The sequence below is a fragment of the Scyliorhinus canicula genome, chromosome 12 (genome assembly GCF_902713615.1).
Source record: "Scyliorhinus canicula chromosome 12, sScyCan1.1, whole genome shotgun sequence".
Taxonomy (NCBI): Eukaryota; Metazoa; Chordata; class Chondrichthyes; order Carcharhiniformes; family Scyliorhinidae; genus Scyliorhinus; species Scyliorhinus canicula.
In genome coordinates this window covers 148,431,958-148,450,427 of record NC_052157.1, presented here as the reverse complement: position 1 = coordinate 148,450,427, position 18,470 = coordinate 148,431,958, and positions in this window count along the sequence as shown.

The window sequence follows — 18,470 nt, the reverse complement described above, 5'->3', positions numbered from 1 at the left end:
CTGACTGTTCTTGATTAATTCCTGCCTCTCCAAATACAGATTAATTCTGTTCCTCAGAATTGCTTCCAGGGCAGCACGGTGGCCTAGTGGTTAGCACAACCGCCTCACGGCGCTGAGGTCCCAGGTTCGATCCCGGCTCTGGGTCACTGTCTGTGTGGAGTTTGCACATTCTCCCCGTGTCTGCGTGGGTTTCGCCCCCACAACCCAAAAATGTGCAGAGTAGGTGGATTGGCCACGCTAAATTGCCCCTTAATTGGAAAAAATAATTGGGTAATCTAAATTTATAAAAAAAAAAAAGAATTGCTTCCAATAGTTTCCCCACCACTGAGGTTACACTGACTGGCCGGGAGTTTCCTGGTGTATCCCTTCCTCCCTTCTTGATTTTACCTGCCAATATCCTTTCGTGTCCCCTTTTTGCTCTCCTAATTTCCTTTTTAAGTTCCCTCTGGCACATTCTATATGCCTCTCGGGCCTCTGCTGTTTTGAGCTCTCGTTATCTGCCATAAGCCTCCCTTTTTCTCCTGATCCAATGCTGAATATCCCTCGATATCGAGGGTTCACTGGCTTTGTTGGTCACACCCTTTTCTTTATTGGAGCATGTACGCACTGGAATCTTCCTCTTTCCTTCTAGAATGTGTCCCACTGTTCTGTCACGGTTTCACAACAACTAGTGATGGGCATTAAATGCTGGCTTAGCCAGCGACGCCCCCACATTCTGTAAACAAATGTTTCAAACGCGATGTTCCTTTTGGACAATAAGTCATATAATTAAAAATACATATATTTACAGGATCTGGGTCTCTGGCTAGGTCAGCATTTATTGACAATCCCTAATTGCCCTTGAGAAGGTGGTAATGAGCTGCCTCCTTGCACTGCAGAAGTCCATGTGGTGTACGCAAACCGACAGTTCTGTTAGGGAGGGGGTTTGACTCTCCCATGTATCTGCTGCACTTGTCCTTCTAGGTAGTGGTCATGAGTTTGGAAGTTGCTGTCTAAGGAGGCTCGGTGAGTTCCTGCAGTGCCTCTTGTAGATGGTATACACGGCTGCCACTCTGCGCTGATGGTGGAGGGAGTGTAAATTTGTGGACGGGGTGCCAATCAAGCGGGCTGCTTTGTCCTGGATGGTGTCAAGCTTCTTGAGTGTTGCTGGAGCTGCACTCATCCAGGCAAGTGGATTCCATCACACTCCTGACTTGCGCCTTGTAGATTGTGGACAGGCTTTGGGGAGTTAGGAGATGGGTTGCTTGCCGCAGGATTCATAGTTCCTGACCTATATAAAAGAACTACATGAGTTAGGGACATATCAGATATAAAAACATCTCACCTATTACAACTAACGGATGATTGTGCAAAATCTATAGTAAGCACGGCTGCGCTTTAATGCCCTTGCTCTCAAGAATGTGAACAATGACAAATGAACTCATTATGTAACGTGCAGTGATGCTGCATACAGTAGTGAAGTCATTGCTGCTCTGTTTCGTTGAATTCATCTGTTCAGTCTGAGGTGGCCTACATCAGACTTGATGTATTAATTATGATAGACAATTAATTAGGAAGAAAGTGCTCAATGTATTTTTAGCGCATACAGTAAAGATGCTGCACATTCTGGTAATCAGATATTTATATACCCTGAAGAAGAGACATACGGGCTTGAAACGCCAGCTCTGTTTTTCTCTCTTCATAAATGCTGCCAGAGTTTTTCTATTCTATTTCAGATTTCCAGCACGGCGGCGCATCGGTTAGCACTGCTGCCTCACGGCGCCGAGGACCCGGGTTCGATCCCAGCCGTGGGTCACTGTCTGTGAGGGATTTGCACATTCTCCTCGTGTCTGCGTGGGTTTCATCCCCATAACACAGGGTAAGGTGGATTGGCCACGCTAAATTGCCCCTTAATTGGAGAAAAAAAAAATCATTGGGTACTTTAAATTTATTTTTTAGAAAGGTTTCCAGAGTCCGCAGTATTTTGCTTTTATTTGTATATCATTACAATGTTACCGTTTATCTGGTTTTGAACCAGACACTCTGGTTTCTGAACAGGTTTTGCAGGAGCGGCTTCACACACCCAAGGTGTGTCTTATATGTCATGAAGCCTGTTTTGCCCCACGGAATGGATAAGTGTTATGAAATTGGTGTCATTTCCTTACTCATGTAAGTAGTATGACCATGGGCTGGATTTTCCCTGTAGGCTTCTGAAGGGGACACGTTAGAACCCTCTTTCCAACATTTTAAATTTAAAAATCTAATTCTAATTTTAATTTTAAGAGTCGGTATGTCTCTTCTTCAGGATATACAAATATCTGATCAGCAGAATGTGCACCACCTTTACCTTTACTGTTAAAAAAAAGGCTTTTTTTCAGTCAGGACAGCTCAGTGCAGGGAGTTGGTGGAGAGATCCCACTGCAAGGCGACCTATGGCTGCTGTAGCATCCAAGGTAGTCCATTGACCATATATGCAACAAGCCCTGGCCAACATTCAGCCCTGGGCTGATAAGTGGCAAGTAACATTCGCACCACACAAGTATCTATCAATGACCATCTCCAACAAGAGAGAATGTAATGGCATGACCATCGCTGAATCCCCTACTGTCAATATTCTGTGGGTTACCATTGACCAGAAACTGAATAATAAAAATATAATAATAATCTTTATTGTCATTTTAACACTGCAATGAAGTTACTGTGGAAAGCCCCTAGTCGCCACATTCTGGCGCCTATTCGGGTACACAGAGGGAGAATTCAGAATGCCCAAATTGCCTAACAGCACGTCTTTCGGGACTTGTGGAAGGAAACCGGAGCACCCGGACGAAACCCACGCAGACATGGAGTGAACGTACAGTCTCCGCACAGAAAGTGTCCCAAGCCTGGAATCCAACCTGGGACTCTGGCGCTGTGAAGCAACAATGCTAACCACTGTGCTACCGTGCCATCCACTGTGCCACAAGAGCAGGTTAGAGGCGAGGAATCCTGTGGTGAGTAATAACGGCTAACACTTCATCGTTTTTAAATATAAATTTAGAGTACCCAATTATTGTTTTTCTCCAATTAAGGGGCAATTTAGCGTGGCCAATTCACCTAACCCTGCACATCTTTGGGTTGTGGGGGTGAAACCCACACAGACACGGGGAGAATGTGCAAATTCCACATGGACAGTGACCCAGGGCCGGGATTCGAACCCTGGTCCCCAGCGGCGCAGTCCCACTGCTAACCACTACGCCGCATGCCGCCCTCACTTCATTCTTCTTTCATAGGAAGGCAGAAATATCGGAATTAGGAGCAGAAGTAGGAATTCAGCCCTTCGAGCCTGCTCCGCCATTCAATCAGATCATGGCTGATCTCTCCGTGGTCTCAAATCCACGTCCCTGTCTGGTCCCCATATCCCTTCAACCCATTTTTAAAATCATAGATATATCTATTTCCTTCTTGAAACCATTTAATGATTCAGACTCCAAAACACAATGAGGCAGCAAGTACGACAAATTCACCACCCACTGCGAGAAGTAGTTCCTCCTCATCTCAGTTTTAAATCTACTGTCTCTCAACCTATGGGCATGAACTCCGGCCATATTGCGCTTGAGCGAGAGCCCAACGTGGCCAGAGAATACTGGGAGAGGCCTGCAGCGAGTCTCCCGACAGCCTTACGTGCCTCGCGGAATTCACCAAAGTCCCGCAAGACGTCGGAGTCGGAACGCGGCCCCAAATGGGCGTGACCAAATGCTGGTCCTGGAAGTAGGTCATAAGCCTACTTGCATCCTACCTGCCCGGGGTCCATGGACCAGGCGGAACAGCACCCGGGGCGGGGGGGGGGGGGGGTCTCCCGGGGCATTGGAGACCCCGGGGTGGTCAGGGTAAGTGCAGCGTGGCCCCCTGGCCCTCCCCCTGGAACATGGGCACTTTGCCACTGTCCTGCTGGCACCTTGGTACTGCCACCCTGGCACTGTCAAGCTGGCAGGAGCAGTGCCAAGGATCGGGGGTGAGGGGACCATGCTCATGAAATAAGGGTGAAGGAGGGGCTTTGAAGGGTGGGGGAGTGCAGAGCAGGTAAGTAGGGGCCTCTGGGAGGTTGGAGGGGTGATGACTGGGGTCCTAGAAGGGAGGGGGTGCTGTAAGGGGGCTTTTGGTGGCCCCGAGGGACCCCATAGTGGGGTGACCTCACTTGTGGCTTGTGGGGTAGTGTCCATGAGTGTGGGAGGTGACATTGCCCATGGGTGGGGCTATGGGGGACACCCAAGCTCACTTAGAGATCGGGGCACCCTTTCAAAATGGCAGCCCCATCTCGGAGTTCAGCTCCCTAGTGCTAAACAAAATTCCAAGAGTGGGCTAAACCAGTGAGAAACTCCCCAGGGCCCAAAAAAGTGACTAAGTGTCATTGAATAGCGGTGGGGAATGTGCCGGCAGAACCGGCGGGGAACTCCCCGAAAAATTCACCACAAATTAACAGAGATTGTTTGGGAGAATCGTGCCCTACATCTGTGACCTCTCGTTCTAGATTGCCCCAGAAGGAGAACATTTGGTCTACGTTTACTTTATTAAATCCTCGCAGTATTTTATATACCTTGATCAGATACCTTCTCATTCTTCTAAACTCCAGCGAGTATAAACCCAAACTGTTTAATCTCTCCTCATATGTCAACCCTTCCATTCCCAGAATCAATCTTATGAACTCCTCTGAACTGCCTTCAATATCACCACATCCTTCTTCAAATAAGGAGACCAAAACTGAGCACAATACTCCATATGCATCTCACCAAAATCCGATATTCCTTCTCTATCAAAATACCTTCAGTGCACATTAACATGACACTGAATTTTCCTTCTATCTGGCGTTCTTATCAAATAACTCACCTCATTCAATTTTCTTTCAATTTGATAAGGCCCACTAAATCTTGTTTTTAATGCTTCACCTACCGTTGGTAATACTAATATTTTCTCCACGCTAACAAAACTACACATTTTTGATTTCTTATCCACCTCTTTTCTCATCACATGTTGTGACAATTTTAAATGTTTTCTAGCCAACTCACTAGCCCTAGTTAATCTCTCTCTAAAGTTTGACTCATAAGTCCAACAACATAGTCTCCAACCACTGACTCAACGATTTGTCTTTGATCAACTTACGTGGTCCTCTCACGTCATGACCATAAATCAATTCAAATGGACTGAATTTAGTTGATTCATTAGGTGCATTCCAGTTGCAAATAGTACAAATAGTATCCAAATCCTCTGGATAATCTTGACTAAAGGCCTTCAACATGGTCTTTAGAGTTTGATGCTATCTTTCTACTGCCCCTTGTGATTCCGGATGATACCCTATTGAGTTAAATTGTTTTATTCATAAGCTATCCATAACTTCTTTGAATATTTTTGACATAAAATTGGATCCCTAATTTGATTGAATTTATTTAGGTAGTCCATATCAAGTAAAACATTTGGATAACTCCTCTACCATCCTCTTACATGTAATGTAATGTAATGTGCCTCCAGAAATCTAGCAGACACATCCATTATGGTCAACAGATACTGATTCTCAGTTTAGGTTTTAGGCAGGGGTCCCACGCAATCAATTAGGACCCAAGTAAAATGCTCCTAAAAACTGAAATGGGTATTAAGGGTGCTAGTTTGATTACTGTCTGAGATTCTCTATTACCTGACGTGTGTAACATGTACGGCAAAATTCAACTACATCTTTATGCAGTCCAGGTCAATAAAAATGTTTCTGTTTGAGTTTTCCTTACTCCTAAATGACCCCCTACTGAAACCTCATGCACTAATCGCAACACCTCCTTTCTATAACCCATCGGTAATACCACGTGATGAACGTCTGCCCATTTCTCATCTGCTTGAAAATGTAACGGTCTCCATTTTCTCATCAGTACATTATTTCTAACATAATAACACTCTGGTGTACACTCAGATTCTATTTCTGCATATACTTTCTTTTTCTTCTTTTTAAAAAATAAATTTAGAGTACCCAATAATTTCTTTTTCCAATTAAGGGACAATTTAGCACAGCCAATCCACCTACCCTGCACGTCTTTGGGTTGTGGGGGTGAAACCCACGCAGACACGGGGAGAATGTGCAAACTCCACACGGACAGTGACCCAGGGCCGGGATTCGAACCTGGGTCCTCAGCGCAGTAGGCAGCAGTGTTAACCACTGCGCCACGTGCCGCCCCTGTATATACCTTCTGATGCAACTCCTTTATCTCTGAATCTTTCCGTTGTAATTCAACCAACTTGCTTGAACTAAAGAAATCTGCTTCATCCACCAGCTCCTCTTTTTCTTTACTAACCATCTGATCAAACGTGGTTTCTGACAACCGAACCTCAGCCTTCTATCGGCACTCCTCGAGTTCTCTTCCTCTTCTCTCAAGCTGCGGCTTTGTGGTCTGGTTACCAAACATCAGGAAACACACCAGGATACACTTCTTACAGCATCTCAGTTGTTTGGCTTTCCACTGACCTTTCAACCACAGTTGGCTGCATTACCACCTATGATCCAGCTATATCATTACCGAGGATAAATTGTACTCCTAAAAAAGGTAATTTTTCTATTACACCTACTACCACTTCACCACTTTTCACTGGACTCTCTTAATTTACCTTACAAAGTGGCACACTACTGCACTCACCACTAATCCCACATATCACCACCTATTCTAGCAATGCTCTTTCCAAACTACATATCTCCTTATCTCTCACCATTAAAGATTGACTTGCTCCTGTAGCTCTTAAAATCTTAATCTCCCTACCTACTCCATCTTGTACACGTCAGTAAACCTCACCCTTCCAAATAAAATCCTTAACAATCTCTGGTACCTGTTTCTCCACCAGGTTTCTGAACAAGCTGTACACTCTCTGGTACCTCTTCCACAATGGTTCTCCCTCCCACTTTAATAAACCCCACTGGCTCATCCTGTTTTACCGAGTCTGCCTTCCCAGTACTTTTCTTACGCCACTGTCTTGTGAGAGTACCTTTAAGAAATAGGTGTTTATAACTGCAATGATGTCAGAGAGTAGGTGGAGCTGGGCTGTCTGTCAGCTTTTTACTTTCGTTTTAGGCTGTTTGCTGCAGGGTGTGTTGTAGTTTCATTTTCAGATCTGGATAGCTGCAGTCACAGCCAGAAGGTGTATGAATCTCTCTCTCTGTAATCTAAAGACTGTAAATCGATCCTGGTGATTTAAAACTAATAACAATAGTGACTTTAACCTGATGTGCTTCTGGTAAAAGGTGTTTTAAGTCTTATGGATGTTAAAAGGAAGTTATTAAGGATTATTTAGTGTTGTATTCTTTGGGGGTTGTATTTGAATTGATGGTTGCTAAGATGTTCACTGTATGTTTCAAAAAGGTTAACTTGAGTTCAAAGAGTCAAACAGGGATGTGTCATCGTCCCCACCCTTTCCTCCATCTTCAGCGGCACCATCCCTCACCTTGTCAAGAGCAAGCTCCCCAGTGGAGTGGACATCGTCTGCAGGATGGACGGAAATTTTGAAGTACAGCCAGTGTTATTGATGCAGTAAATGTGAGTAGCACCAGTTTATTTAACCGGCCAGTGAGATAATTAGGCATTGAATCCATTTTGTGGTGTTGGTGGAGAGAGCAATATTGGCTTGGGTAGCAAGAGAACTCCCAGCTGTTCTTTCATGGGTCTTTCACATGCAGTATGTGGCCACTAGGAAGCTTTGTTTCCGTCGATGTAGGGATTCGACCAAGCTCCTCAGGGGTGGCCACTGTTTGTGCATTCATTCCATGCTGGTAGTGTGGTATTTGATCAGGGCCAGCAGCTCCTAATTGCCATCAGACTCACTGGAGGAGCAGCGACAGGGAGCCTCCTGTAATAAACCCATGGCATAAGAAAACCTAAGATCAGCATGGGACCCAGGCCTGAGGGTGAATGAAGACCCTCACCAACTGCAGGGGGCAGGAAGATCGCTTTCAGTTGCCGCCCCCCTCCCCCTTCCCGTAGCCAGTTCCTTCATTCAGGGAGTGAGTGCCTTTGAAGAAGGACCAGCAGCAAGGGTGCCAGAGGTGGTGGGATGAGGCCATCAAGAAAGCAGAGGCGGGATGGCGGCAGGGTCTCCACCTAGCATCCTCCTGCCGATTAAATGCACCTCTGCCTCCTGATCCGCCTAGGTGGGAAGGCATTAAATTACGAACCACACTTCAACAGTATTTTATTGACTGTAAGCCACTTCAGGATATATCACGAAAGGTGCTGGGTACACGTAAGTTATACTTTATTTTGCCGGCCTGCTCAAGTAGACATTAAAGATCGTATGGCGCTATTTGAAGAGTATGGGAATTGGCCCTTTCTTCCAACAAACCAATATCATTGGATACAACCTGGTTGCTTTTGTCATCTCGAAGATCTGTGCAAATTGGCCTCTTGTGTTTGCTGACAAAATAGAAGTGACTACATGTCAAAGGTAATCTGGCTCTGCAGCCCTTTGGTGAAAGGCGAATACTGTTGTGTAGTCGCTGCACTGTTTACTGCTCAGCACAATCTGTTCCACGCACAATTGTACCTACGGTTGAGCAAGTTGGCGGCCCCGACACCCAGTGCTGGATGGGGGCCTCCATTCTATGTAAATACAGTCTGAGAAAATGGCACGTTGCAACTGAAGATCAACATATAAACCAATCATTACCAAATATTTGTATGTTTAACATTTTATACAACCACAGCTATTTGTTTTGTTGTGCAGTCAAGATTCTTCATCTACTTCCAGCCACCCTGAGTTTGGACTGAAGGCTATTGATTAAAACACGTAACTGCAATAGTTGCACAGGTATACAGGGGCTAATCTGGTCTCTGCAATGTGTGACCACAGAACTGTAGTGACGATGGAATCAAATTTGTTCTCCCTACACTGAAGGGATATAAATGTGGGGAATGTGCCAGTATTCCACTGACTGCCTTCCTGTTTATTGACTTAGGCTCTTGCTCAACCAGAGGGGGCTGATTTAACTCAGTTGGCTAGACAGCTTGTTTGTGATCCAGACCGAGACCAACAGCACGGGTTCAATGCCCGTACCGGCTGAGGTTACTCATGAAGGCCCCTTCATGGCAGCACGGTGGCATAGTGGTTAGCATAGTTGCTTCACAGCGCCAGGGTCCCAGGTTCGATTCCCTGCTGGGACACTGTCTGTGCGGAGTCTGCACGTTCTCCCCGTTTCTCTGTGGGTTTCCTCCGGGTGCTCCGGTTTCCTCCTACAGTCCAAAGACGTGCAGGTTAGGTGGATTGGTCATCCTAAATTGCCCTTAGTGTCCAAAAAGGTTAGGAGGGGTTATTGGGTTAGGGGGATAGGATGGAAGTAAGGGCTTAAGTGGGTCGGTGCAGACTCCATGGGCTGAATGGCCTCCTTCTGCACTGTATGTTCTATGTTTTACCCAAACAGGCGCCGTAATGTGGTGACTAGGGGCTTTTCACAGTAACTTCATTGCAGAGTGTGACAATACTTGTGACAATAAAGATTATTTATTTATTATTATTTATTATTTACATCTTGGAACAGGTACAGAAGACAAGGAAGCACCTTCACCTTTATGCTCTTAGCTCTCCCGAAAATGGATGCGTGTTCCATTCACATCAACATAAATGCTAGATTGGGGGAGGCTTTGTAAAGGGCTGGTAGTTTAGATATTGTAGTTATGCCCTTCCTATACAAGTGAAGAGATAAGCCATTATGTTTGGGGAGGATGATTTGCTGCAGTTCCTCATCTCCCTGGGACACACCATTAACTCAATGTCTGGAGTCTTTACAATGAATGAATCACATGGGACAATGAGAATTTAAAAAATATTACTGTCCAATCATGGCATACATGCTGCACATAATCTTTCTTTGCAGCCTGTGATACTTTAATATGCTTAAACTCTTTGGTTGGTGGATTGAGACCCTTGGGAGAAGACTACCAAGAAGATTCTTGCATCTGACACAGCCAACGAGACAGGCCTCTATGGGCAGCGGAGGTTTTGCAGAATAATAAAAAGCGTAGATGCATCTTCAGCATGATAAAACACCTAGAATCTTCAACTTTTACATTTCATCTCTGGTCCTGGCATCGTTTGTCAGCTTGACATATGGAAAGCAAACTGTTCACTTGTAGCAGAGTGTACAGATAATGGAAAGTACAAATTTGTAGCTGTTTTATCTCCTTGCATGAGTTGGATAGATTTTAAAATCTGAGGATAATGTGTGCCATTCATGTTTTACTGTGACAAAGTATAAAAACTGCATTTCAAATAACTAGTATCATTCCAGGCACACGAATCTGAATGACAATGAATGCATACATTACCTCCTTCCCTCTCCATTTCCAGAGTCACCTGTTTCTGTTGTATAGTTTGTGCCTCCCATAAAAACACAGAATTTAAAGACAAGTTTCCCACCCATGAAAGTCACATCCTTTTGTGCAGCCATTCGCAAAATCTCGAGGCTATACTCATACCTACATTACAAAGAGCGTGCCATACGTGGCAACGCATGCCTTGTAACTCCTGCTTTACATGTGGCTTTCGGTTTCCATTTGCATCTTGGCGCAAGTCATTCAAACTCCTTCCTGGCCTGAGAGGAGGTGGGAGGGGGGAAATCATGAAATGTAACACTGATTCCATTGGGCGAATAGCACTTGACCTGGGCCCTGGTGATGCGTGTTGTTCTTTCTCCGTGGAACAGCACCGACAAATGTGGTCAGAGGCCTGTATGTGTCTGGAACACTGGTGGCATATTATCAACCTGCCACCCAAATCCTTTACCTGCTATTACTTGACAAGCCGCCTATTGCCTCAGCTGGTGCGCTCACAGGCGACTGGTCTTCTTCCCATGCTCATAGAAAGCCCCCCTCGAACTTCGTAGCTGGCACACCACCTTGTCCATCAAAAGCAATCCAAACTCCAACTCCAGTTTCTTTCTATTTGCCAGTAGCTCTGAAGTCTGACTAACCCGGTATTGGCGATCCATTTCTAAGATGACATCCGCCAACCTCTGCATTTCCCCTTTACACTTCTCTCCTTATGTGTCTTGTAAGAAATGATCTCGCCTCTAATAACCATCTTCAAAGCCTCCCACAACGTGGAAGGTGAAATCATCTCACTTCTGTTAAACCCCAGATTCGCTTCAATGGCGGAGGAAACCTTCTCAGAATCCCTTATCCGCCAACAGTGACGTCTTCAACCTCCACGGGAGGCACTAAGCGGGACCCGACCCCACCACCAAATCCACAAAATGCGGAGAATGATCAGAGATCACTATCACCGAATACCCCGCCCCCACCTCTCCCAGCAGCAGGGAGCTACCTGCCACAAAGAAATCGATCCTAGAATATGCTTGATGTACCTGGGAGAAGAAAGAGAAATCCTTCTCAACTGGGTGGACAAACCTTCACAGGTCTGCTCGTCCATCTGCTCCATGAAGGCCAAAAGTACCTTGGCCAACCCCAAAGGCCTCACAGTCCTAAGCCTCGACATATCCAATCAACGACCTAATATACAGTTGAGGTTCCCTCCCAGGATTAGCTGGTGTGAGTCCAAATCAGGGATCAATGACAGCAACTTTTTGACAAGAGCTGTGTCATCCCTGTTTGGGACATATACATTGACCCGCGCCAAGGGGCACCTGCCAACAACCCACTAACCATAACATGGCTTTCATTCGGTTCCGTCAAAACCTTAGCCACCGGGGCAGCACGGTGGCACAGTAGTTAGCACTGAAGTCTCACGGCGCCAAGGTCCCAGGTTTGATCCCGGCTCTGGGTCACTGTCCATGTGGAGTTTGCACATTCTCCCCGTGTTTGCGTGGGTTTGGCCCCCACAACCCAAAGATGTGCAGGGCAGGTGGATTGGCCACGCTAAATGGCCCCTTAATTGGAAAAAATGAATTGGGTGCCCTAAATGTGTAAAAAAAAATCTTAGCCGCCGTAAAAGCTACTGCAGCCCCCCTCCAATACTAGGGTCAGCCATTCCAACCCTGCGAGGCAATCCAGCAACCTCTCATGGAGGCCGCTGACACCCGGCCCACCCGAGATGGTCACCAAATCCCCCAACACAACTGAACAAAGAACAGTCCCCAGCCACTGTCAGAAAACTAACCCACCCCTCCACTTCCCTCCCCAACCCCCACCAACACCACATCTAAACAGCCCGCATCAGGCAGGTAACCAAACACATCCGCCCGCCCTGAACCCCTTCCAACATGAAAACAGAACCCCTAAGCTCATACTTAAAAGCACCCCTGCAGCTATCCCCATCCCTTCACTCCGGTTAACTATCTTAGCTAACGGGGTGGCCACCACACAGAAAACCCCAAATCCGCCCAACAAACACCCCATCAGAAATCATCGCCTCGCCACCCATACAAACATCGCCCAACCTATACAAAACCAAAATATTAACCTCAACCCCAGTCCATTTCTCTCCACGAATGCTTCAGCCCTTCTGGAATCTCAAGTAATAGTCTCCAAATTTGTGAGCCACATGGAGGCATTTGGGGTAAACCACGCCAAATCGAACTTTACTCTGATATAATGCAGCCTTGGCCTTATTAAATGCTGTACGTCTCCTGGCCAGCTCCCCTCCGACATCCTGATAAATTCTCACCGCATGACCTTCCCGTCTGCAATCACAATGATCCATTGCCCACGTAAAGCCCTTTCCTTTGGTCTGAAAGCTGTGGAGCCGCACAATGATCGCATGCTGTAGTTCACCTGCTTCTGCCTCAATAACCTATGGGCGCGAATCAGCTCGGGAGGGGTCGCTATTTCCCCCTCCCCCAACAACTTCCCAAGCAATTGTGACATGTGTGGTGAGATGCTTGTGAATAGTATTGTATATAGTTGGTAATGTGACCTCCAACCAGCTGGTGGCGTCAGACATGGGTCACATGACATGGGACACTCTCCAATTGGTAGTAAGGTGTACAACAGGACAGTCACACATTGGGTAGTTCCAGGAGAGTTCATGGAACTCAAGTAGTAACCTAGTCTGTATAGTATTCTGTGTTACCTTTCCACGTATTGATCAATAGGGCAGCACGGTAGCATAGTGGTTAGCATAAGTGCTTCACAGCTCCAGGGTCCCAGATTCGATTCCCGGCTTGGGTCGCTGTCAGTGCGGAGTCTGCACGTTCTCCCTGTGTCTGCGTGGGTTTCCTCCGGGTGCTCCGGTTTCCTCCCACAGTCCAAAGATGTGCAGGTTAGGTGGATTAGCTATGCTAAATTTCCCTTAGTGTTGGGTGGGGTTTCTGGGTTACGGGGATAGGGTGGAGGTGTGGGCTTGGGTAGGGTGCTCTTTCCAAGAGCCATACTCGATGGGTCGAATGGCCTCATTCTGCACTGTAAATTCTATGATTCTATAAATCATCATTCTAGTGAAGTCACCAGCAGTTATGTATGCATCATTGCAACGGCAAGATCCCAGAACACAACAACATGAACCTTGTCGGGTCGGGTCCTCCGAAAGGTAGTTTCAAAAACGGGAGTGGGGGAAGGGAAGGTCTCAGAAATTTATAAAGAGCTCATGGAGTGGAAGGGAACCCAGATATGGGAGGTAAAGCGCATGTGGGAAGATGAGCTCTGTAAGGAGCTAGAGGCGGGTCTGTGGGAGGAGGCACTGAGTAGAGTCAACACGTCCTCATCATGTGCCAGGCTCAGCCGGATACAATTTAAGATGGTTCACTGGGCACACATGACCAGTGGCCCCGATGAGCAGGTTTTTTGGGGTGGAGGACAGGTGTGTGAGGTGGGCCCGCAAATCATGTCCACATGGTTTGGGCATGTCGGAAGCTCAGGGGATTCTGGCGGGGATTTGCCAATGTCATGCCCACGGTGCCGAGTCCAGGGGTGGCAATCTTTGGAGTGTCGGAAGACCTGGAGTCCAGAGGGCGAGAGAGGCTGACGTTTTGGCCTTTGCCCCCTTTGTAGCCCGGAGGTGGATCCTATTATCGTGGAGGGACTCGGAGCCGCTGGAATCGGGGCTATGGGTTTGCGACATGGCCGAGTTTCTCAGGCTTGAGAAAATTAAGTTCGCCCTGAGAGGATCAATGTTAGGGTTTGTGGGAAACCACTGTTACACCTGTATTAGGGGATGTAAGGTAGGACCTGTACTACAGGTTTGCCGGTAGCCCCTGCCTGCTGGCTCCACCCAGTAGGAGGAGCGTGTCCTCTATTCAGGAGCCATTTCGCCAGCTGCAGCAGGAGGCCACACATCTTACTGCAATAAAGCCACAGTTGTATCCAACCTTAGTCTTTGGACAATTGATCGGGCATCAGGGTGCGTCCGGAGGTGGCAGCCATTTATCGACTTCTTTGGGGAAAACTAAACTGTTAGTGGATACAATAAGGGGGGGGGGGAGGGTTAGGGGACGTGGTGGGGAGGTAGTATAGTTTAGTTCAGGCGGGATCAGCAAGAGGAGATGGAGGGACTGGGGAATTATGTGTATAAACCATGTTGGCTGGGTATGATTGTTGATTGGGGGGGGGGGGGTGTTATGCACTCTTTTGTATTTGTATTTTTTTTTGTTATTATAAAATCATAAATGCCTTAATTAATAATTTTTAAAAAGATTATACAGTATTGAAAAACATCAATAAATCCGTCGATAAAAAAGTGCAGCCAGATTCAGCGGGGGGGGGGCTGCCCTTTCAATATGGCAGCTTGATCCTCGGGAGTCTCTCAAACTCCCGCTCTCTGGAGTTCTCTTGGAAGTGGTGAAAAGTGCTCAGGAGGCTGAGTTGCAATACACCATTAAAGAGGCTTGATGATATGGAGGAGAATCCTACACGTGGAATATGATGCTTTCCTCTGCAGAGGCAAGAATCCAATCCTTCGAAGACCTGGTGTCCCCTTGTGCCACAGGTAGCATTGCAATCTTGGACCATGCCCCCTCTCCACCCCCTCCCCCGTCAAGAACGTAGAGGTTCGAAGCTTCCCTTAAAAGAGATTCATCATTTATTACACACTTTAAAAAAGAGTTTGAGTTCTTTCTCTCAGTCAACTTGATCCCAGGTATTTCCCCTTCCATTTTGTGGGAGACACGTGCAAGGTGTATGCTCGGGAGCTGATAATTTCTGATGCAGCTAATAAACAACGCAAGATATTGGAGAGCCAACTGAGGATGGAGGTTGGTCTGGTGAAGGTGGATGAGAGTTGGAATAGGACTCCCAATAGGCAATTGTTGAAGGAGCTTAGTGCGGCAAGCATGGCTTTGTCCTCCCGATTGACCCAGCAGGCCCAGAAAAGCAAAGGTTTTGCAAGATGGAAGTTGGACGGGTCTGGGAATAAATCAAGCAAATACTTGGCCTGCTTGACAAAGAAAAAAAACTGACTTTCCAGGGCAATTCCCTCCTTGTGGCTTGTGAGAGGGAAAAGGATTGTGAAGAAAGAGAAGATAAGTGGGGCTTTTAGGGAATTCTGTGCAGGATTATACAAGTCTGAGCAATTTGGTGGTGCGTTGGAAGGTATGAAGCATTTCTTTTCTTCCCTGAAGCTTCCGGAGTCCTTAGTAAGCCAATACGGGGCTCTTAACGCTCCTCTTTCTAAGGAGCAGGTATCTGATGTGACCATCAATTCACTCAGAGACACGAGTTGGAGTAAACTGTGGCTTTAATCGGCTTACAACTGAGCCTGCCTGTGATTGTGCTGAACTGAGGGCGGACTCGCAGGACCGCAGCACTTATACTTCCTGATGGGGGCGGAGCCCTGTACATGCTCCTCATCTCCCCCTGTGGGCAGAGCCGCACAACAGCTCACAGATGGAACCCACAGGGACACAGTAATGTACAGTGTGAATTATAGTGGTTACACATACACCACAGTATCAAAGGCCATTCAGGTGCTTCAGCCGGGTAAAGCACTGTGACCGATTGGATTTGGGTGTGAGTATTATAGGGACTTGAAGGATTTGTTGCTTGAAAGATTTGTTCTGGGGTTATTGCTGCCCACTCTATGTGAGGCTAAGATTTATTTGATTCTGAAGGTGGGCAAAGACCCAGAGGAGTGTGCCTCCTACAGGCCAACATTTCTTCTGAATATTGACCTGAAATTGCTATCTTAAGTTCTAACCAAAAGGTTGGAGGACCGCCTTCTGACAATTGTGCGGGAGGATCAGACTGGATTTATAAGGGGTAGAATTTCGAGTGACAATATTAGAAGGCTGTTGAATGTGATACAGGCTTTTCAGAAGTGTATACTGCCGATTTCCTTAGATGCAGAGGAAGCGTTTGACTGAGTTGAGTGGAATTATGTGGTGTATATGTTGCGAAGCTTTCAGTTGGGGGAGGATTAAGTAGATTCAATAATTGTATCATGGGACTGTAGCAGCAGTGCCCGTGAACAGTTCAAAAGCATAGAATCCCTACAATGCACAAGGAGGCCATTCGGCCCATTGACTCTGCACCTCCCCTCCAAAAAGAGCACCCCATCTAGGCTCACTCCCTTGCCCCATCCCTGTAACCCTGCCTAACCATCGGACACTAAGAGGCAGTTTGTATGGCCACTCCTAACCTGCACAACTTTGGACTTTGGGAGGAAACCGGTGCACCCGGAAGAATCTAAACCAACCCCTCTCAGTTAGACAGTTATACGGGGCCAACTTCCCCCAGTTGATCACGGCTATTAAATGGGATCTTGCTCGGTGGTTGGCGCTCCCGATTTCATGGCTTAGGAGGAGAATAAATTGTGAAAACCCCCTCGTCGCCACACTGTGTTCGGGTACACAGAGGGAGAATTCAGAAGGTCCAATTCACCTAACAAGCACGTCTTTCGAGACTTGTGGGAGGAAACCAGAGCACCCGGAGGAAGCCCATGCAGACACAGAAAGAACGTGTAGACTCCGCACAGTCAGTGACCCTGGCTTTGTGAAGCAACAGTGCTAACCACTGTGCTGCTCTGATTAAAGTTTTAAAATTTTTTTTAGAGTACCCAATTATTTTTTTTCCAATTAAGGGGCAATTGAAAAATGAAATGAAAATGAAAATCGCTTTATTGTCATGAGTAGGCTTCAATGAAGTTACTGTGAAAAGCCCCTAGTCGCCACATTCCGGCGCCTGTTCGGGGAGGCTGGTACGGGAATTGAACCGTGCTGCTGGCCTGCTTGGTCTGCTTTAAAAGCCAGCGATTTAGCCCAGTGAGCTAAACCAGCCCCTTGGCCAATTTAGCGTGGCCAATCCACCTAACCTGCACATCTTTGGGTTGTGGGGTTGAAACCCACGCAGACACGGGGAGAATGTGCAAACTCCACACGGACACTGACCCAGGGCCGGGATTCAAACCCGGGTCCTCAGCGCCGCAGTCCCAGTGCTAACCACTGCGCCGCGTGCCAATTCTGTGATTAAAATGAATATGTTGCCTGGAATGCTGTATCCCCTGCAAATGCTGCCCATATTATTGGTGGTTAGTGTCGTAAAGGACATTGATGGAACAATTCGTACATTCATTTGGAACAAAAAGAAACCTCATCTCAAGTTTGCTAAGCTACAGCTACCAGGAGTTGGGGGGGGGGGGGGGGGGGGGGGGGGGGTTGGCGGTTTGGCATTTCGGAAATTAGGCCAAATCAATTGTCTTCTCATCTAAGATTCACCAGAGACTGGGTCAGGATGGACCTGGCTTCCAAATGGCTCGATATTGAAGCTGAGTAGTCTGTTTACCCTCTGCAGGTACAGTTGTTTTATAGTGACATTAAGGCAAAGTTCTGCTAAGTGTGATAATGCTATTATTATTATTAATACTCTTTGTGGAGGTTGCTTCATCAACTTAGAATGGAGATATAAATGGACTTCCGCGCTCTCCCCTATCCAGGGCAGTCCAGACTTTTCAACCGGTCTAACCGACCACAGATTCAATACCTGGAAGAGATAGAGTCATTTGTGGGAAATATGTTCAGAGATGCTTCCCCATTATCCTTTGAGCAGCTATGTCAGCAATTTGGCATCCCAAGACAATCCTTTCAAGTACTTGCAGCTTAGAGACTTTATCCTCAACAAGACTTCCCTGTGTCGTGACTCTTCTATTTCCCCAGTGGAACAAATCCTGAGTTCCGTGGCGCCTAAAGAATTGATTAGCAAGTTCTGTATCTTTTGAATTCCAGAACCTTCATCACTGCGCTGAGTGCCTTGCAACCACGACAAAAAGACATGGCTATCAAGATTGATGAGGAGACATGGGGTAACATGTGGGACCATGCCAGTAAAATTTCAGTCTGCAATTAGATGAGGGAGACCCAGTTTAACATTCTACACTACATACGTATTACGTCTTGCAGCCATGACAAAAAGACTGTGCCTAGTCTTAGGCACAGGTTTGCTCCTGCCTTAGCCCTGATGTGCCTAAAGTGTCTGGTAGTCGAGGGTGACTATAGACACTGTGTAAGGCCCAGTGTCAAGATTAGAGAAAAGTGGAGGCAGCCCTTGCCGCTGGGGGTACAGGGTGCCTGAACACAGGGCCCCCTCCGAACCTGCACCACCTGCTAGGCTTTA